This window comes from Pseudophryne corroboree, chromosome 12, assembly GCF_028390025.1.
Source record: "Pseudophryne corroboree isolate aPseCor3 chromosome 12, aPseCor3.hap2, whole genome shotgun sequence".
NCBI classification, from domain to species: Eukaryota; Metazoa; Chordata; class Amphibia; order Anura; family Myobatrachidae; genus Pseudophryne; species Pseudophryne corroboree.
In genome coordinates, this window is record NC_086455.1 from 94,341,583 (window position 1) to 94,364,557 (window position 22,975).

Genomic DNA, 22,975 nt, shown 5'->3' on the forward strand with positions numbered 1-22,975 from the left:
TAATTGTATACCACCTACCCGTGGTTTTTTTTTCTATTTTCTTGATACTAGTAGCTTACTTTAGGAGTCTGCAGTGCTGACAGACAGTGTCCAGCAGGTCCGTCATTACATAATATATACCTGTCCGGCTGCAGTACTAGTGTGATATATATATATATATATATATATATATATATTTTAATTTTATCTCATTATCATCCAGTCTATATTAGCAGCAGACACAGTACGGTAGTCCACGGCTGTAGCTACCTCTGTGTCGGGACTCGGCAGTCGCTCGTCCATCCATAATTGTATACCACCTACCCGTGGTTTATTTTTTTTTTCTATCTTCTTGATACTAGTAGCTTACTTTAGGAGTCTGCAGTGCTGACAGACAGTGTCCGGCAGGTCCGTGATTACATAATATATACCTGTCCGGCTGCAGTACTAGTGTGATATATATATATATATTAATTTTATCTCATTATCATCCAGTCTATATTAGCAGCAGACACAGTACGGTAGTCCACGGCTGTAGCTACCTCTGTGTCGGCAGTCGCTCGTCCATCCATAAGTATACTAGTATCCATCCATCTCCATTGTTTACCTGAGGTGCCTTTTAGTTGTGCCTATTAAAACATGGAGAACAAAAATGTTGAGGTTCCAAAATTAGGGAAAGATCAAGATCGACTTCCACCTCGTGCTGAAGCTGCTGCCACTAGTCATGGCCGAGACGATGAAATGCCAGCAACGTCGTCTGCCAAGGCCGATGCCCAATGTCATAGTACAGAGCATGTAAAATCCAAAACACCAAATATCAGTAAAAAAAGGACTCAAAAATCTAAAATAAAATTGTCGGAGGAGAAGCGTAAACTTGCCAATATGCCATTTACCACACGGAGTGGCAAGGAACGGCTGAGGCCCTGGCCTATGTTCATGGCTAGTGGTTCAGCTTCACATGAGGATGGAAGCACTCAGCCTCTCGCTAGAAAAATGAAAAGACTCAAGCTGGCAAAAGCACCGCAAAGAACTGTGCGTTCTTCGAAATCCCAAATCCACAAGGAGAGTCCAATTGTGTCGGTTGCGATTCCTGACCTTCCCAACACTGGACGTGAAGAGCATGCGCCTTCCACCATTTGCACGCCCCCTGCAAGGGCTGGAAGGAGCACCCGCAGTCCAGTTCCTGATAGTCAGATTGAAGATGTCAGTGTTGAAGTACGCCAGGATGAGGAGGATATGGGTGTTGCTGGCGCTGGGGAGGAAATTGACAAGGAGGATTCTGATGGTGAGGTGGTTTGTTTAAGTCAGGCACCCGGGGAGACACCTGTTGTCCGTGGGAGGAATATGGCCGTTGACATGCCTGGTGAAAATACCCAAAAAATCAGCTCTTCGGTGTGGAAGTATTTCAACAGAAATGCTGACAACATTTGTCAAGCCGTGTGTTGCCTTTGTCAAGCTGTAATAAGTAGAGGTAAGGACGTTAACCACCTCGGAACATCCTCCCTTATACGTCACCTGCAGCGCATTCATAATAAGTCAGTGACAAGTTCAAAAACTTTGGGCGACAGCGGAAGCAGTCCACTGACCAGTAAATCCCTTCCTCTTGTAACCAAGCTCACGCAAACCACCCCACCAACTCCCTCAGTGTCAATTTCCTCCTTCCTCAGGAATGCCAATAGTCCTGCAGGCCATGTCACTGGCAATTCTGACGAGTCCTCTCCTGCCTGGGATTCCTCCGATGCATCCTTGCGTGTAACGCCTACTGCTGCTGGCGCTGCTGTTGTTGCTGCTGGGAGTCGATGGTCATCCCAGAGGGGAAGTCGTAAGCCCACTTTTACTACTTCCACCAAGCAATTGACTGTCCAACAGTCCTTTGCGAGGAAGATGAAATATCACAGCAGTCATCCTGTTGCAAAGCGGATAACTGAGGCCTTGACAACTATGTTGGTGTTAGACGTGCGTCCGGTATCCGCAGTTAGTTCACAGGGAACTAGACAATTTCTTGAGGTAGTGTGGCCCCGTTACCAAATACCATCTAGGTTCCACTTCTCTAGGCAGGCGATACCGAGAATGTACACGGACGTCAGAAAAAGACTCACCAGTGTCCTAAAAAATGCAGTTGTACCCAATGTCCACTTAACCACGGACATGTGGACAAGTGGAGCAGGGCAGGGTCAGGACTATATGACTGTGACAGCCCACTGGGTAGATGTATGGACTCCCGCCGCAAGAACAGCAGCGGCGGCACCAGTAGCAGCATCTCGCAAACGCCAACTCTTTCCTAGGCAGGCTACGCTTTGTATCACCGGTTTCCAGAATACGCACACAGCTGAAAACCTCTTACGGCAACTGAGGAAGATCATCGCGGAATGGCTTACCCCAATTGGACTCTCCTGTGGATTTGTGGCATCGGACAACGCCAGCAATATTGTGTGTGCATTAAATATGGGCAAATTCCAGCACGTCCCATGTTTTGCACATACCTTGAATTTGGTGGTGCAGAATTTTTAAAAAAACGACAGGGGCGTGCAAGAGATGCTGTCGGTGGCCAGAAGAATTGCGGGACACTTTCGGCGTACAGGCACCACGTACAGAAGACTGGAGCAACACCAAAAACGCCTGAACCTGCCCTGTCATCATCTGAAGCAAGAAGTGGTAACGAGGTGGAATTCAACCCTATATATGCTTCAGAGGTTGGAGGAGCAGCAAAAGGCCATTCAAGCCTATACAATTCAGCACGATATAGGAGGTGGAATGCACCTGTCTCAAGCGCAGTGGAGAATGATTTCAACGTTGTGCAAGGTTCTGCTGCCCTTTGAACTTGCCACACGTGAAGTCAGTTCAGACACTGCCAGCCTGAGTCAGGTCATTCCCCTCATCAGGCTTTTGCAGAAGAAGCTGGAGACATTGAAGGAGGAGCTAACACGGAGCGATTCCGCTAGGCATGTGGGACTTGTGGATGGAGCCCTTAATTCGCTTAACAAGGATTCACGGGTGGTCAATCTGTTGAAATCAGATCACTACATTTTGGCCACCGTGCTCGATCCTAGATTTAAAACCTACCTTGGATCTCTCTTTCCGGCAGACACAAGTCTGCTGGGGTTCAAAGACCTGCTGGTGAGAAAATTGTCAAGTCAAGCAGAACGCGACCTGTCAACATCTCCTCCTTCACATTCTCCTGCAACTGGGGGTGCGAGGAAAAGGCTCAGAATTCCGAGACCACCCGCTGGCGGAGATGCAGGGCAGTCTGGAGCGACTGCTGATGCTGACATCTGGTCCGGACTGAAGGACCTGACAACGATTACGGACATGAAAAAAAGGGGAGTTTTGGGAACCGCACAAGTCCTCAGATAGATTATTATTATAATTAGTAGCCTCTGAAAAACTGAATTATCTCGAATTGCTTCTAGATATAGCAACTAGGGGTATGGATAGTTAATCCTAGCCCCAACTATTGTTGCTTTCAGTGGTGCTCCCCAGAGTCAATGTAAAGCAGTACAGAAAAAAAGTGTTAGAAAGTAGACTCTTTTTTGGGAGCACTCAAATTCAGAGGGTGAAAATATAATTAATTAATAAATTGATACTGGTAAAACCATTTTTATTAGATTATACATTAAAAGATTTTTTTAGGAGTATTTGCGTGAAAAATTAAAGGCTTTGCGAAAATATAAAACACATTATAATTGGTACGTGATATCCGTATCACAGTGTATCGGTTGCCGGAAATTAATGACTGTGGTTACAGAGTTCATACATCATTGCACATTAAGATTTTTGTAATGTATGACCATCATTTATTCAGCAAGTATCCATTGTGGATTACAGTAAATGCTGAGAATTAAATCATAGGTCATATGAGAGTCAGGTGCCCCGTAGTATGTATATATGTAAATGTATATGGGTGACACTTTATAGGGGAGTCAATTTTTTGCAGTACCAGGGTGTTCAGAGGTGGTCTCCCATCCTAGTACTAACCCGGCCTTTCACTGCTTAGCTTCCAAGGTCAGAAGAGATTGGGCATCTCCAGTGATGTATGACCGCAAATATTGTACTCTCCCTCTAAGATCACCAAAAAGTGTGCAGCCACTTTGTCATGTGACCCTTTTGCTTGGCAGTCACATTAAGATATAAGTGTATTGACAGCCTATTTTTGTGACAAGGGTTACACAATATGAACAAATTGGGCTTGCTTATTCATTAATGCAAACCGATTTTGTAGGAGTTCCAAAATGCCCAATGTTTTGGGTGTGGATGGCACTATAGGGTAGTCAAATTGTTGCAGTACCTGGGTGTTCAATGGTCGTCACCCATCCTTTTACTAACCCGGCCTTTCACTGCTTAGCTTCCAAGGTCGGAAGAGATTGGGCATTTCCAGTGAGGTATGACCGCAAATATTGTACTCACCCTCCTGAATCATCCAAAAATTAAATTATAATTGTCAAAAAGTAGCAAGTTATATATACATATGGTGCAATGAAAAATTGGGATAATATGTAGCCACCTGGCTTATACACCCTGTAACAATCAGCCACAGGTAACAATATACACATGAGTGAAGGTCTATTGTGTGGGTATGATTTCTAAACACCACACAATGTCCACAAGTAGGACTGGCCCATCACTCCAGAAAAAGCCCTAAGAACGCCAAAAACGGTCGGACCACAAATAATAATTTTATAGGTGCAGGATATGATTATGCTGCACAAAGATAGGTTAATTTGTGGTATACCCTGTTTGCACTGGACCAAGCAATAGATTAGAGGTGCCTGATGCATAGAACCTCCAATGACTACCTGCATATATTGTGGAAAAGCAGGCTAGAAATAAGTGCTTGTTATTTGTTTGCACATGTGTTGCTGTGCTTAAGCATAATAAGTTCAAAGTTCTGAGCATTTGCTGCAATTAGCCATTCTTGTATTTCAAAAAGAAAAGAAAACACAGTCAGTGATAATTATAGAATTGATATCAGCTTGCTATTGATGTCTATAGCCAATGAGGATTTTCCCAATTATAAGCCTTGATACTGGAGGTATACAATCCATATGGTATTACTAATTGGGACAATTGATCCTATGTTGTTCTTTAGCATAGTATGATGATACGACTGATAATTGTAATGTCACTTCTGGTGGCTGCTGTTAATTCACAGAGAAGAAGGAAGAAAGAAAAGAGAAGAATGAAGAGAGAAAAAGTTTTTAGCTGACAGGCTCTTGTCAGTGCAAATTGCAGTGAAAGGAGTGCAGGGTATACGATACCAGCTCCGGTCTAGGTAGTGTCCCTGTTGGACCCGACTCCTGCCGTGCCCGTACTCCTAAGGTTTCAGGGGCTGCAGTGGCGTGTGGTCGAGGTCTCCTCGTTCAGAGGACGGAGCTTACGGCCGTTTCCATGGTGATCGTCCTCGGGATTCCGGCTAGTGCGGTCACGTGTGCGCATCAACATAGGATCAATTGTCCCAATTAGTAATACCATATGGATTGTATACCTCCAGTATCAAGGCTTATAATTGGGAAAATCCTCATTGGCTATAGACATCAATAGCAAGCTGATATCAATTCTATAATTATCACTGACTGTGTTTTCTTTTCTTTTTGAAATACAAGAATGGCTAATTGCAGCAAATGCTCAGAACTTTGAACTTATTATGCTTAAGCACAGCAACACATGTGCAAACAAATAACAAGCACTTATTTCTAGCCTGCTTTTCCACAATATATGCAGGTAGTCATTGGAGGTTCTATGCATCAGGCACCTCTAATCTATTGCTTGGTCCAGTGCAAACAGGGTATACCACAAATTAACCTATCTTTGTGCAGCATAATCATATCCTGCACCTATAAAATTATTATTTGTGGTCCGACCGTTTTTGGCGTTCTTAGGGCTTTTTCTGGAGTGATGGGCCAGTCCTAATTGTGGACATTGTGTGGTATTTAGAAATCATACCCACACAATAGACCTTCACTCATGTGTATATTGTTACCTGTGGCTGATTGTTACAGGGTGTATAAGCCAGGTGGCTACATATTATCCCAATTTTTCATTGCACCATATGTATATATAACTTGCTACTTTTTGACAATTATAATTTAATTTTTGGATGATTCAGGAGGGTGAGTACAATATTTGCGGTCATACCTCACTGGAAATGCCCAATCTCTTCCGACCTTGGAAGCTAAGCAGTGAAAGGCCGGGTTAGTAAAAGGATGGGTGACCACCTTTGAACACCCAGGTACTGCAACAATTTGACTACCCTATAGTGCCATCCACACCCAAAACATTGGGCATTTTGGAACTCCTACAAAATCGGTTTGCATTAATGAATAAGCAAGCCCAATTTGTTCATATTGTGTAACCCTTGTCACAAAAATAGGCTGTCAATACACTTATATCTTAATTGTGACTGCCAAGCAAAAGGGTCACATGACAAAGTGGCTGCACACTTTTTGGTGATCTTAGAGGGAGAGTACAATATTTGCGGTCATACATCACTGGAGATGCCCAATCTCTTCTGACCTTGGAAGCTAAGCAGTGAAAGGCCGGGTTAGTACTAGGATGGGAGACCACCTCTGAACACCCTGGTACTGCAAAAAATTGACTCCCCTATAAAGTGTCACCCATATACATTTACATATATACATACTACGGGGCACCTGACTCTCATATGACCTATGATTTAATTCTCAGCATTTACTGTAATCCACAATGGACACTTGCTGAATAAATGATGGTCATACATTACAAAAATCTTAATGTGCAATGATGTATGAACTCTGTAACCACAGTCATTAATTTCCGGCAACCGATACACTGTGATACGGATATCACGTACCAATTATAATGTGTTTTATATTTTCGCAAAGCCTTTAATTTTTCACGCAAATACTCCTAAAAAAATCTTTTAATGTATAATCTAATAAAAATGGTTTTACTAGTATCAATTTATTAATTAATTATATTTTCACCCTCTGAATTTGAGTGCTCCCAAAAAAGAGTCTACTTTCTAACACTTTTTTTCTGTAACGATTACGGACATGTCGTCTACTGTCACTGCATATGATTCTCTCCCCATTGAAAGAATGGTGGAGGATTATATGAGTGACCGCATCCAAGTAGGCACGTCAGACAGTCCGTACTTATACTGGCAGGAAAAAGAGGCAATTTGGAGGCCCTTGCACAAACTGGCTTTATTCTACCTAAGTTGCCCTCCCACAAGTGTGTACTCCGAAAGAGTGTTTAGTGCCGCCGCTCACCTTGTCAGCAATCGGCGTACGAGGTTACTTCCAGAAAATGTGGAGAAGATGATGTTCATTAAAATGAATTATAATCAATTCCTCCGTGGAGACATTGACCAGCAGCAATTGCCTCAACAAAGTACACAGGGAGCTGAGATGGTGGATTCCAGTGGGGACGAATTGATAATCTGTGAGGAGGGGGATGTACACGGTGATATATCGGAGGATGATGATGAGGTGGACATCTTGCCTCTGTAGAGCCAGTTTGTGCAAGGAGAGATTAATTGCTTCTTTTTTGGTGGGGGTCCAAACCAACCCGTCATTTCAGTCACAGTCGTGTGGCAGACCCTGTCACTGAAATGATGGGTTGGTTAAAGTGTGCATGTCCTGTTTATACAACATAAGGGTGGATGGGAGGGCCCAAGGACAATTCCATCTTGCACCTCTTTTTTCTTTTTTTCTTCTTTGCGTCATGTGCTGTTTGGGGAGTGTTTTTTGGAAGGGCCATCCTGCGTGACACTGCAGTGCCACTCCTAGATGGGCCAGGTGTTTGTGTCGGCCACTAGGGTCGCTTAGCTTACTCACACAGCTACCTCATTGCGCCTCTTTTTTTCTTCTTTGCGTCATGTGCTGTTTGGGGAGTGTTTTTTGGAAGGGCCATCCTGCGTGACACTGCAGTGCCACTCCTAGATGGGCCAGGTGTTTGTGTCGGCCACTAGGGTCGCTTAGCTTACTCACACAGCTACCTCATTGCGCCTCTTTTTTTTCTTCTTTGCGTCATGTGCTGTTTGGGGAGTATTTTTTGGAAGGGCCATCCTGCGTGACACTGCAGTGCCACTCCTAGATGGGCCAGGTGTTTGTGTCGGCCACTAGGGTCGCTTAGCTTACTCACACAGCTACCTTATTGCGCCTCTTTTTTTCTTTGCGTCATGTGCTGTTTGGGGAGTGTTTTTTGGAAGGGCCATCCTGCGTGACACTGCAGTGCCACTCCTAGATGGGCCAGGTGTTTGTGTCGGCCACTAGGGTCGCTTAGCTTACTCACACAGCTACCTCATTGCGCCTCTTTTTTTCTTCATTGCGTCATGTGCTGTTTGGGGAGTGTTTTTTGGAAGGGCCATCCTGCGTGACACTGCAGTGCCACTCCTAGATGGGCCAGGTGTTTGTGTCGGCCACTAGGGTCGCTTAGCTTACTCACACAGCTACCTCATTGCGCCTCTTTTTTTCTTCTTTGCGTCATGTGCTGTTTGGGGAGTGTTTTTTGGAAGGGCCATCCTGCGTGACACTGCAGTGCCACTCCTAGATGGGCCAGGTGTTTGTGTCGGCCACTAGGGTCGCTTAGCTTACTCACACAGCTACCTCATTGCGCCTCTTTTTTTCTTCTTTGCGTCATGTGCTGTTTGGGGAGTGTTTTTTGGAAGGGCCATCCTGCGTGACACTGCAGTGCCACTCCTAGATGGGCCAGGTGTTTGTGTCGGCCACTAGGGTCGCTTAGCTTAGTCATCCAGCGACCTCGGTGCAAATTTTAGGACTAAAAATAATATTGTGAGGTGTGAGGTGTTCAGAATAGACTGAAAATGAGTGGAAATTATGGTTTTTGAGGTTAATAATACTTTGGGATCAAAATGACCCCCAAATTCTATGATTTAAGCTGTTTTTTAGGGTTTTTTGAAAAAAACACCCGAATCCAAAACACACTCGAATCCGACAAAAAAAAATCGGTGAGGTTTTGCCAAAACGCGGTCGAACCCAAAACACGGCCGCGGAACCGAACCCAAAACCAAAACACAAAACCCGAAAAATTTCAAGTGCACATCTCTATTATATACAAAGTCAGTTTGGGGGTGAGCTTTTGGGGCGTGGAGCTCCCCGTATTGCTCTGGCTGGGCCACCTTGGGGCATCACCACCTTACATTTACTTTTAACACTTCTATCACATTGTGTTTGTTTTATATTTATGTAGCTTTTTTCACATATTTTTTACACTTCTAACACTGCTCAGCTAGACTTCACATTCTAACACTTTACTGCTGTCCTCTTCTTTTCTTTTACATTCAGCAGCCTCTTTCATATGCTTAACACTGATCTTTCACTCCTATCCTTTTTTCTGTGTGATGCCCTGGGGTGGTTTGGCTGGGGTGGTCTGGGGGTGCTCTGTGTCCCGGAGGTGAACCCCTATAGTGTTAGGGACCTGTCCGATGAGGTCACCGTGAAGTAGGTGGGCAGGCTCATATACTGGCCAATATATGCCAAGAACCTCAAATATTATATTATGGTTATAATAATTTTAATGGTGTATGGTGCACCTGCACCCTTTGTTCCTATGTTGTATTACAGTACTTAGTCCCAGCAAGGTAGCACATCCCATTATAATAAGCTAGGGTGTGCAGTCCAGGCCCCGTTTCCATATAGTCTATGATGCTGTCAACATTGAAAGAATGGTGGATGATTATGTCGGTGACAGCATCCAAGTAGGCCCAAATAAACCAATCATTTCAGCCACAGTCATGTCGACAGACCCTGTCACTGAAATTATTGGTTTGTTAAAGTGTGCATATCATGTTTGTACAATATAAGTGTGCTTGGGAGAGCCCAAGGACAATTCCATCTTGCACCTCTTTTTTTCTTTCCATTATGTGCTCTTTGGCGACTGGTTTTTAAAACTGCCATCCTGTCTGACACTGCAGTGCCACTTCTAGATGGGCCAGGTGTTTGTGCTGCCCACTTGTGTCACTTAGCTTAGTCATCCAGCGACCTCGGTGCAACCTTTTGTCCAAAAACAATATTGTGAGGTGTGAGGTGTTCTGAATAGACTGGACATGAGTGGAAATGAATGTTATAAAGGTTAATAATACTGTAAGAACAAAGCAAAAATCAAATTCTGTTATTTTACCTGTTTTTATGTTTTATTAAAAAAAATTCAGATCCAAAACCAAAACCCGAGAAGGTGGTTTTGGCAAACCTATTCCAGTTGCAAAACACGAACAGAGATCCAGATCCAAAACCAAAACACAAAACCTGAAAAGTATACAGTGCACATCTCTAGAATACAGGGAAAGGCCAGTAATATTACACAGGCAGTAGGTGCAGTACAGATGGTGTAATGGTTAGCATTACTGCCTTACATCTCTGAGGTTGTGGGTTTGGTTCCTATCCTGGCCCTAACTGTGTGGAGTTTGTATATACTCCCCGTACTTGCATGGGTCTTCTCTGGGGGGATGAGGCCAATTTACCTACAATCAAAATCCTGACAACCATTGACCGACATTTAAAATACAGACAAGGTCAACATACCGACATTTAAAATGTCAAAAAGTCAGCCTGAGTTTTTTGTTTAAACTGACTTGTTCATACTTCACCACCCCAGTGGACCTGGAGGTAGTATATAAATTAGAATATAATAGTGCCCAATGCATGGCGAGCGTAGCGAGTGGATGCGGTACACTTATATGGTGTTCATGTCAACCTGTGTCGACATGCACACAAAAAAAACAATGAAAATGTGTTGACTTTTCGACATGTCGACATTTAACTGTTGGTATTTTGACCTTGTCAGTATTTTGACCTTGTCAGTGTTTTGACCTTGTCGGGATTTTGACCGTCGGTCAATTGTTGTCAGGAGTTTGACCGTCGGAATTTTGATTTTAGGTACTTCATTCTGATCCCTACTCCGGGTACTCCAGTTTCCTCCCACAGTCCTCCAAAATACAGTATACTAGTAGGTAAATTGGCTTCCAACAAAGAATTACCCTAATATGTAAGTGTGTTCATGTGTTTAGGGCCGACTAGATAGGCAAATTGGTTCTTATCTGCTGTAAAATTCTATGTTTCTATGTAACTCAGAGTTTAGTGTGCATATACTGTGTATACTACTAACTTGCACTGTATAATAGTAATGTTATGGGTACAGGTACTTGCTCTGAATGAGATGAAGCACTTTCTAGGAGGCATGTGTGGATGCAACTCTTATGAAGAAGAGAATTGACAGCAAAAATTGTGACCATCATTCAAAGCATAGGGTGACTGTAAGCTCTTATGCCAAGTTAGACTACTGTCTACTGTATGTAAGGGGTGGTCTTCAGTATGCCGACTGACGGGATCCCGGTGCACAGTATACCAGCGCCGGAATCCCGACAGCCGGCATACCGACACTTATTCTCCCTCGTGGGGGTCCACGAACCCCCTGGAGGGAGAATAAAAGAGCGTGGCGCGTGTAGCGCGCCACCGTGCCCGTAGCGTGGCGAGCGCAGCGTGCCCGCAAGGGGCTCATTTGCGCTCGCCACACTGTCGGTAAGCCAGCGGTCGGGCTCCCGGCGCCGGTATGCTGGTCGCCAGGAGCCCGACCGCCGGCATACCATACTGAACCCGTATGTAAGTTACCTATTCAGTAGTAGAAATTTGGAAGATTTAAATGAATACATTTATTTACACAATTGTAAATGGCATAATGTCTAATAATTTCAATACTGTTAACTGCCCAATGCTGTTCCTATGATATCTGTGCTTTATGTACTCTACAGTACCTTGCTGTTATTAAATCTGAATGTACATGGACACATGGGGGGAAATTTACTAAGAATCATGTTTGTTTGATTTTTGCATTTTTCAGCAATAAAGCCGTGAAAAAGCTGCATTTTTGCAATTTGGGAATTTACTATTTGCCAATTCACATGAAAATCGCATGTCAAACTTGACTTCACAGAGTAAATCGTGGGATAACACCATCGAACCAAACATTGGCAATATAACTTTGGTACCAATGCAAATCACAAATTTACTAAGAATCGTGTTTGCAAACTCACACAAAAATCGCAACACAATTCACTAAACCAATACACTTAAAACAAGCAGCGTGTTTGCTGTGAAGCCTGCACGAATCAGTAATATCTAACTATGCAAGCTTTTGTATTTTAAGTGAATTAAAGGGTTCATTTTGAAAAAAAAAAAAAAAATTCATAGGACCAAAGCCGTAACTAGGTGTGTGCAGAGTGGGCGTTGCACACAGCGCACTCGTAGAGGGAGCGCATCTTGCTGGTGATGAAGAGTCCCCCGCTGCACTGCGAGGATAGCCAGGAGTCAGAGCACTAAATATAGTAGGCGGCACGACAGTTATAAAATGTGGCTTATTATATGCATGGCCGCCCGGTCTGGCTGTCCCCTTGCCTGCTGAGCAGTCCCACCTCCCACTCTACACTCCCACCGCCTCTCTCTGTAATCTCCTCTCACCCCCCCCACCTTCCCACAATGCTGGTGCGGGCCGCGGGCGCGACATCATCGCGGTGGTGGAAGAAGACCGATGAGCTGTGAAGATCAAGGAGCGGCGCGTGGTGACCAGCGTCAGCGTGTGGTAACCAAGGAATGGATCGACGAGCAGCAGCAGCCCTAGCGGCGGCGCGGGGTGGCCGAGGAGCAGAGCAGATCGATGAGCAGCAGCGACGGTGCCCACCCGCCCTCTAGCACCAGCCAGGCCTGCAGCCATCCTGCGCCTCTGGTACTGAGGAGGAGTCACCAGCAGCAGCACAGCTTAGAGCCAGTTTCAGCACCTCAGGGAGAGTGTGCCCTCCCACCCGGTCCCAGACCAGGGTGAGTGCAGATTTACAGTATATATGCCCTGACTGACTCTCACTCTTTCTGTCCCCTCTCTCTCTCTCGCTCTCTCTCTATTCTGTCTGCCACAATGAGTAAAAAGGGGACACTGTCTGCCGTAATGTGTAAAAAGGGGGACTGGCTGCCGTAATGTGTAAAAGGGGTCACTGTCTGCCGTAATGTGTAAAAAAGGGGACGCTGTCTGCCGTAATGTGTAAAAAGGGGGACTGTCTGCCATAATGTGTAAAAAGGGGGACGCTGTCTGCTGTAATGTGTAAAAAGGGGACGCTGTCTGCCGTAATGTGTAAAAAGGGGATGTTGTCTGCCGTAATGTGTAAAAGGGGGACACTGTCTGCTGTAATGTGTAAAAAGGGGGACGCTGTCTGCCGTAATTTGTAAAAAGGGGGACGCTGTCTGCCGTTATGTATAAAAAGGGGGACGCTGTCTGCCGTAATGTGTAAAAAGGGGACGCTGTCTGCCGTAATGTGTAAAAGGTGGACGCTGTCTGCCGTAATGTATAAAAAGGGGGACGCTGTCTGCTGTAATGTGTAAAAAGGGGGACGCTGTCTGCAGTAATGTGTAAAAATGGGACGCTGTCTGCCGTAATGTGTAAAAAGGGGACGCTGTCTGCCGTAATGTGTAAAAAGGGGACGTTGTCTGCCGTAATGTGTAAAAGGGGGACACTGTCTGCTGTAATGTGTAAAAAGGAGGACGCTGTCTGCTGTAATGTGTAAAAAGGGGGACGCTGTCTGCCGTAATGTGTAAAAAGGGGGACGCTGTCTGCCGTAATGTGTAAAAAGGGGACGCTGTCTGCCGTAATGTGTAAAAGGGGGATGCTGTCTGCCGTAATGTGTAAAAAGGGGGACGCTGTCTGCCGTAATGTGTACAATGGGGACGTTGTCTGCCATAATGTGTAAAAAGGGGGACGCTGTCTGCCATAATGTGTAGAAAGGGGACGCTGTCTGCCGTAATGTAAAAGGGGCTCTACCTGGTGTTGTGACGCTACTGTGCGGTGTAATTTGAATAATGGAGACTACTGTGCACCGTAGTATGAATTTGTATTATTTTGTGGCCACACCCCTTCCCCATGAAGCCACGCTCCTATATATTTTTCGCGCACCTACGGGGCGCACTGCCCTTGTCTTGCATAGTTGGGGTACCAACGCCGTTTCTTGCACACAGCGCTAAAATGCCTAGTTACGGCACTGCATAGGACCTACCGCGCCCACCAAAAACATAACCAGCACTGGGTTTTGTGAGTTAGTCCTAGTTCGGGAAATATTTGGAAAAACAGTTTGGGGGTCCCCCTTACTTCAAAGAACCGGCACTGGGCTCTTGAGCTGGAGCTGGAAATACAGGGGAAAAAAGTGTAGGGTTCCCCAGTATTTCCAGGACCATCATAAGGCCCAGCCAAAGTATTTATCCCCCCAACTAGTCACACCAGCCTTGTCATTCCCAATTAAGGGCTATGATGAGTAGTTGGGGGGAAGAATGGTTTAGCTGGGGGACCCCGTGAAGTGTGCCCCCTGGCTGTGCCCTTCCCCTACCCCAAACACACACACAAACACATGCTAGTAAGAGCCCATTGGTTGCTGAGTTTATAGCAATTAAAGTGATAATGGGGGTCATTCCGAGTTGTTTGCTTGCTGCCGATTTTCGCAGTGCAGCAATCAAGTGAAAAAATGTCAAAAATGTGCATGCGCATGGTGCGCAGCGCGCATGCGCTAAGTACTTTAACACAAAACTTTGTAGATTTACACAAGCTCGAACAATGTTTTTTCAATGCTCGAGTGATCATAGTATGATTGACAAGGAAGTGTGTGTTTCTGGGCGGAAACTGTCCGTTTTCAGGGAGTGTGCTAAAAATTGCAGGCGTGCCAGGTAAAAATGCAGGAGTGGCTGTAAAAAAGGGGGAGTGGCTGCCCGAACGCAGGGTGTGTTTGTGACGTCAAACCAGGAACTAAACGGACTGAGGTGATCGCAGTCTAGGAGTAGGTCTGGAGCTACTCAGAAACTGCAGGGAATTATTCTGCTAATCTTTCGTTCGCTATTCTGCTAAACTAAGATACACTCCCAGAGGGCGGCGGCCTAGCGTTTGCAATGCTGCTAAAAGCAGCTAGCGAGGGAACAACTCAGAATGACCACCAATGTCTTTTACAGGAGCACTTCCCAGCAAGTCTCCCCCACATGCTGGTATTTCGAGAACCACAAGTGCCAGCATGAGGGAATTGTACCCTGTAAAATAAATATTAAAATAACAACAGCACAAACACACTGTAGATAGTACAACTTTAATTACACTCACTCAAACCCACAATTACACTCACATATTACTGTTATTATTATTATTGTTATTATCTTTTACTTATATGGCGCACAAGGGATCCGCAGCATCCATTACAGAGTACATAAACAAATGAGCAAGACACTTACAGTTTGAGAGAATATAGGATAAGTACAAGGCATATACAGAAAACCAGGGTTTAATTGCCATCAAAGGTAGCATTGAGTATAAGATAGTGTAAGTAAGAGAAGGAAAGGTGCCCACCATGTTTTGGAGACCAATTTGATGACTGTGTATGCATGGTGGCTATTTTGGCTGTGATTTTCACTGGACTCTGGAAAGGTATTAGAATGTGGATGAAGTGTGTGCAGTGTGGGCACCCCCTGGATGCATGGGCCCATGTGCACCACACACATTGCACCCATTACAGAAATGCCAATGACTATACACACATTGTTCCTTGCACGGCTGGCCACTTGTCCAGTAGGCATCCAAAGGTTACAAAAATGAGTGACTCGATCCCTCCAGACACAACCTGCGCTGTATGTACATGTAGTACATACAGAGTTGCTCCCGCAGGTGGCAGAAATTATGTGAGTTCTGTCCGAGGAATACCAAGGCTGGGGTGACTAGTTGGGGGCAGAGCTGGCCCTAACCAATATGATGCCCTAGGCAAGATTTTGGTTGGTGCCCCCTAGCAACGCTGCTAGTTCCACCTCTGAACCTGCCGCCCTTTACCTGCAACATCACCGCTCACCCATAGCAGTCCTCATCTTGGTGTTCCTACCCCCTATATTTTAAATAGGAACAGTGCTCACTTTCGGCGCACAGTGGAAAAAGGGGTGTGTTCTTGCTGGGAAGGGGCATGGCCACACAGTAGTACCCCCAATTCAAATTACGCCACACAGTAGTGCAATTTTATTCACATTATATCATGCAATAGTGTCCCTAATTCACATTACATCACACAGTAGTATCACTTTACCTTATAAACGTTACTCCTGACAGTAGGGCCATTTATTCACATTGCACCACACCATATTGCTCTTTATTCACATTAGACCACACAGCAGTGCCCTTTCTATATGTTACGCCACACAGTAGAGCACTTTATACACATAATGCCACATATAAGTAATGCATTTATACACATAATACCACACAGTAATGCCCCTTACACATTATGCCAACCTTTATTAATGCCCTTATGCATATAATGTCCCTTACACATATGCCGCACATTATTAATGCCTTATACACATAATGTCCTTTTCATATATGCTGCACGTTATTAGTGAACCTATATACATAATGACATACATAGTGCACCTTACACTTATGCCAAACACTGCTGCACAACGAACCCACCCGCACACAGCACTCACATGGCTGCTAACACTGTGATCTCTGCCTCTGCATGGATACAGGTGTGTCCTCATACATCTTGCCTCAATACACCATGCAGCAGGAGATGCATCGCGTGAGTCAGCAAGCAGCTTCTGCTGATTAAAATGATATGTGGCATGCCTATATTCTGTGTGCGACTGTGACTGCATCTGCATACGAAATGCTAAGTTACAGTTATTTCCAATAATACACTGTAAAGTAGCATTTCATATGCAGATACAGCCGCAGTCACACACACAGACTATAGGCATGCCACATATCATTTTAATCAGCAGAAGCTGCTTGTGCCCCTAGGCTTACCAAATGCCCTAGGCATTTGCCTAGTTTGCCTATGCCTAGGACCAGCTCTGGTTGGGGGGATGAATACATTGGCTGTCCCCTGGCAGTGGCATTACCCCTCCCCCCCTTCACACACACACACACACACACACACACACACGCGCGCCCGGTGCTGGTTATACTTTTGAGAGGGGTAGTCACACTGGACTTTCCTAAAATTATCAGTTTAATTCCAGGGTCAGCCTGGCACACAGGGGAACAGGGGAAACCACCGGTGGGCCCCACTGCCTGTGGGCCCTCCTCCTCCTCTAGGGATCAGGTTCCAGACTCTATCCTAGTGCACTTTAATTATGCATTATACTTATGTTACATTATACTTCGCAAGAATATGGTTTATTATATATTTACCAAGGGGTATAGAACATGTGCTCTGTAATAGTTAGTCAAACCTCTGTGGTGGCTGGCCACGCTCAAGTGGAGCCTGGCCACACCCTTAAGCATGGGCCCCTACAACAGCATTCCCCCGGCGGGCCTTTCATGCCCCAGTCCGACACTGTTTCATTCACTTAAAACTCAAAAAGCCTGCACGGATTTCACTGATCTTTGCAGGTTTCAAAGCAAACATGCTGCTTTATTACAACTACATTTGTGCATCCCAGCCCATGATTCCTATTATTATCGTCAGACAACACAATCTAGCCCAACATGATTGCTAGTAAATTAGCGATTTGTGGTGCAAACCATTACGGCGATAAGGGGCAATCACAGATAGCTGCCCAACACAAATCTTTGTAAATTTCCCCCCTGTTGCTGTTCAATGACAGTGGAAATGCCTACCATTATGAAGGCTGCATTCTAAGGAAGTCATTCCAAGTCATTCCCCTATGGACTCAAGAACCTGTGGCATGGCACAAACACTGCACCCATTATAGATACTGTATGTCACTGTTACACAGACACTACAAAAGGGATTTAAAAAGTCAATGTAACTTTTGAACATGAACAGTTTTAATAAGACCTTTTGATCCAGCCTCAGATTATTATTTTTATCTTGGGGCAGTTAACTTTCCATTTTACTACATGAAATTTTAAGTCTCTGCAAAGGAATCCATGCAGTGATATTATCCTGCAGCTTAGCCTACACAGTCTAAAAAAGTAAATCCAGCATTTCCTTTCTCTTCAAACAGCAGTAAGAAAATCAAATGGATAAATACAAATCCTGCCCATTACAGTACAAGTGTTTGTGATTTAATAGTAAAGACATTCTTGGTGTTACGTGCAGAACACTGTGTTCAGTTCAGCTGAACCTCTGCTAGATACAAATGTTAGTGTATGGAACATTTTGTCATGCTGATGTTGTTCTGCTCAGGAGGCTATGTATAAACAGGCAGCAAATATTTTAAAGCTGTGTTTAATTTCATCCTAGCGAGAGGTGGCAAATCTCATGCGGAGGTGAAAGTCTTAGATTGTAAATGACCAGTCTCTTGTAGGGCAAGAATTTGCTTTGACTTGCCTAAGAAAAATCTGTAATAATATAATGTATCCAAAAAAAGTGTTTCATGTAAAAATGCAACACTTTTTTTACACTAAAAATAACCAGTGCTGTTAGTAGCCATTGCGATATACAATTTGCTGTTTAGGAATTGCTTCAGGCAAGGAATGATTAAAATTGAGATGCAGTTTCTCTGTGCCAAGGGAGTTGTGTTTCTTTTACATCACATACAGTATGCAAAATTTTATTTTTAAGAAACTCAAATAAACTGATAAATATTTAACCAAATACAGTATTTCACTTTTCTACCTGTGGTACCAGAAGTTATTAGGAATGCATAATAATGTCATGGATCCCGGGATTTAGACCAAAAAATGGCTGGGATTCAATCCCAGGATTGGAAGCTTCAATCACAGGGATTGCGGGATTTACCTGCCCCATTGTTTTTTTAATACCAGGCAGCATTGATTGTCCTCAGGAGGCTCAGACGCTGCCCAGTTCCCTCCTCTGTGTGACCCCTGCCCCCAGCAGTATGTACTGCGCAGTGTGTCATAATGACAGAGGTCACTCTGCACAGTCTGACACCAGCCGTCCACACCACCTGGACTGTACCTCACTGCCCGCACCTCGTCACCTGCAGCCATCCCACTCACAATGGTGAATCTGATGCCAGCCACTAGTGCTGCCCGGACCGCACCTCGCTGCCCGCGAGCCCAGCTACCACCCAAGATGGCGAGTACTTGTGTGGGCTAGGCCGTTTTCAACCCAATCCTTGGTATTCCGGGAATTCTGGGATTGACCTTTTTTCAATCCCAATACCCAGGATTAAAAAAAAGGCCCGGGATTGGCCTCCCTAGCTTTGACAAGCCCTGGACATATCTGTACATTGGTCTTCATACACACTGGATAGTGTATGTAATACAGTATTAACAATTAGCAATATACTGCAGGGACAAACCCAGGATTTAGCGAGGGGGGTTTCCGTGGGCGGGAGGGTGGGTGTGTATGTATATGCGCAGGTTTGTGTAATAACAAATATATATATATATATATACTGCTGGAGGGCTCGGCACTGGCTTGTGGGTAAAGAATACTTGCTGTGGTGCCATCCAGGGATATTGTAATCCAAAACAGAAGCTTAGTAACAGCGGCACTCAGCAGACTGATTAAAGATGAATAATAGCCTTTATTTCGGTCCTACGCCGTTTCGGGGATCACCCCGTCTTCAGGGACAAACAGTACATACAAAGGTGCAAAACAATCCCACTTATATACCATCTAACAAGTGCTCATGAGAGGTAATGTTACTCACCTGTCCGGCACTACCACCGCGTCCAACCGCAGTGTGAGCGGGTCTCTAAGTGATGACATCAGCGGTCAGCGCCGGGCAGGGAGAACCAATCAAGGAGTCAGTGAAGCTGCTGCTAAGCGACTCCTGTACACTATAACAACACAGTACATATCCGTGCAAGTTAAAAGCTCCTAACGAGCATAAGACTGACTACCTAACAACATACTAATTAAAAAATTTAAAAACAAAGATGTTCATTACCTCTGGTTGCTAATTACAACTCAAGATCTTAAATCACATATAAAGCGTAATGTTGCTACAATGGCCCTGTCTGTATATAGAGCAATCTGCAGACATACTGTATGTTTAAACATTGTATATAATATTATTAATAAAGCTCACACAAAATTATAGTATATCAACCTCTATTGAACACTAGCCCCATCAGATAGATAACAAAGTACTAAAATAAAGTAAAAAATTAGGAAAAATATGTGAATGATTATAAAGGGTGATTATAGGAAACACTGGAGCCCCAAAGTTTTGTTCAAACCACCTGAAGATATCGTATTCAAAACGTGGATCCAATGACTTTCTCTCTGCATTAGAATCTTGTTACGATCGCCCCCTCTGTGTAATGGGGGTACATGATCTATGATAATGGCTCGTATACTCGCTATGTTATGTTTAGCCATCAAACAATGGCGAGCCACTGGTTGTTCACTCATTCCTTTTTCCTTAGCTTGCTTAATGGCGCTTCTGTGGAGGGCCATCCATTCTCAAAATTGGCGCTGCGTCTTACCGACGTAGGCCAACCCACAAGGACATTTCAACATGTATATAACATGGGTGGTCGTACAGGTCACCCGATGTTGGATTTTAAATGGTTTGCCTGTATGAGGGTGGTAAAAATTGGAGCCAGGTAATAGAGTGTTACACGTGGAACAGCCCAAGCAGCGGAAACATCCCACCTTGGGACGTAAAAAGTGGGTTTGCTGCTGCTTGGTAAGAGAAAAGACATCCAATTTCACTCCTCTGTCACCTATGTTGGAACCCCTGGTATAGCTTGGTAATACCCTGGAGTCCAGTAATGCAGGTAGTGCTTTGTCTGTGTTAACTATGGGCCAGAGTTTTTTAACCTGTTGGGTAATGGCTGTAGTAGCTGCTGTAAACTTATTAACCCATGGAATTATCTGTCCCTGTTGTTGTTTATCGACCAAACTGGACCGATTCAACAATGAGTCCCTGACTTATCAATAGATCCTGACGTGGATATCCTCGTTGTTCAAACTTACAGACCATCTGGTCTATAGAGGATTCTACCAATTGTGGATCTTATATGATCCGTCTCGCCTTCAGAAATTGTGATTGTGGCAAACCTTTACGTAATGGAAGGGGATGTGAACTAGCATGATGTAAAATTGAATATCGGTCAGTAGGTTTAATATACAGAGCTGTTTGTAACTGACCTTCCTGTATCGCTATAATGACATCCAGAAAATGTATTTCTAGGTGTGACATCTGATAAGTGAATTTCACAGGACTCACAGTGTCATTATGTTCCTTTAATAGATTCTCTAACTGTTCCTGTGGTCCCTGCCAGAAAATGAGAAGATCGTCTATGTACCTCTTATAAAAGTACATAGACGAAGAGTACGGGGAGCCAAAAAGTGTGTTCTCTATCGAGTACATAAAGGCATAGGCGTACGATGGGGCCACTGGGGACCCCATCGCACAACCAAGTACCTGCAGGTAAATTCGACCATTAAAGGTAAAATAATTACGCGTCAATACTAATGTTAATAACTTCAAGAAGAAGTCTACCGTTGGACCTAGGTAAACAGGATTATCAGTGATCAAACATCAGACTGCCTCCACACCTGCATCATGCGGGATGCAGGTGTAGAGGCTGGTCACGTCCGCACTACACAGGGTAAGATCTTCCGGTAACGTACCCAATGATTGTAAACATACCAACAATGATGTTGTATATGTATATATATATATATATATATATATATATATGTATGTGTATATATATATATATATATATATATACGCGCACACACACAAACATACATACACATATATGTAAGGATAGGAAAGGGTATATACAGTGCTTTAAAACTGGATATGGAAAACCAATTATATTTTATTATGTATAAATTGTTGCAACAAATAATTTAAGAATCAATTCCTAAATATACATCAAAATAAATAAATATAAAAATAAAAATAGGGCAAGCACAGCAATTCGTTTGGTATATTACCATGTAAGAAGTCGGGCAAAGACTTAGGCCACAGTCCTGGGGGCAATTTTCAGTGCTGTCAGATGAAAGTCCACATAGATCATAAAGACAGACCTTTGCTTGGTTCCGAGCAGCAACTCAGTCCTATTGGAGCTTGGTCTCTTGTACTTTTGTGGACGTCTGCCAAATCCCCGTTATAGCTTGTTTGATGGACTTCTAGGCTTATTCCAGGTTATAGATGATGAAGTCTGTAATGCCCGGCTTCTCTCAACCAACGGGTTTCGCTGTGTCAACAGCTTTATCAAGGTATGTGTGCCTGTTGTAGAGGTGCCCTTTTTAAAGGCTGTGCTGATTGCCCATTGTTAGCAGCTGGGATTTGTTTAAAACATAATAAAAAAACATCAAAACAAAACCATATCCAGTTTAAAATATTTGTATTTATGGGAGACAGATGTATATATATATATGTCAAAAGTGCTTTTGGTGCATATTTATTAAGATGTATAATAAAAAAGAAAGCAACATTTCCTGTTTATAAATCCGATCACATGACCGCATATATGGACGATTATAAAAATGGTGAATCTAGATCATATAGAGATAAATATAAATCCGTATCAGAGGGTTCCAATTATTGGGGAAAAAGGACAACAAGGAATGTGAAGTATGAGAGAGAAAACCGGTTTAGATTAAATTCCACAAATCAGGATCAGGAAGAAGTATCTTCAATAAGAGCTACATATAATATCTCACAAGATAGAGGAGATATACAAAGAGGAGCACGACATAAGGAGGTCCAGTTTAAGGGAAAGAGGAATCTTTATGATTCCTCTTTTTTAGAACAGCGAGAACATCGATACAAGGACCAGATAAGGGGGAGAAAACAACATACACACACACACCAAAAAGATCCAGAGATCTGTTATGCACACCAGTGCCTGCAGGAAAGTACTGGTGTCAGAACTGTTATGCACTCCAGTGCCTGCAGGAATGTACTGGTGTTTGAACTGTTATGGAAAACAAATGGACTCACAGACAGACTGGGGAATATGACATAACGTATACAGAAGGTGATAGGGTAACAAAATACACACAAGGTGAACAGAGAAGCCCAGAGGCTAAGGAACTGGGTATCTCCCTTGTATTAGAACTGCTCAGATGGGAAAAGCAAGATGTTGTGTT

The 22,975-nt window shown here is 43.9% G+C and overlaps 4 pseudogenes; 2 read left to right on the forward strand and 2 right to left on the reverse strand.

Annotated features, from left to right (window-relative positions):
* Window positions 1–3,904: 3,904 nt before the first annotated feature.
* Window positions 3,905–4,024, reverse strand: LOC134981599 (5S ribosomal RNA; annotated as a pseudogene).
* Window positions 4,025–4,252: 228 nt separating this feature from the next.
* Window positions 4,253–4,372, reverse strand: LOC134981762 (5S ribosomal RNA; annotated as a pseudogene).
* Window positions 4,373–6,097: 1,725 nt separating this feature from the next.
* LOC134981640 (5S ribosomal RNA) lies at window positions 6,098–6,217 on the forward strand (annotated as a pseudogene).
* Window positions 6,218–6,446: 229 nt separating this feature from the next.
* LOC134981612 (5S ribosomal RNA) lies at window positions 6,447–6,566 on the forward strand (annotated as a pseudogene).
* The last annotated feature ends 16,409 nt before the right edge of the window (window positions 6,567–22,975 follow it).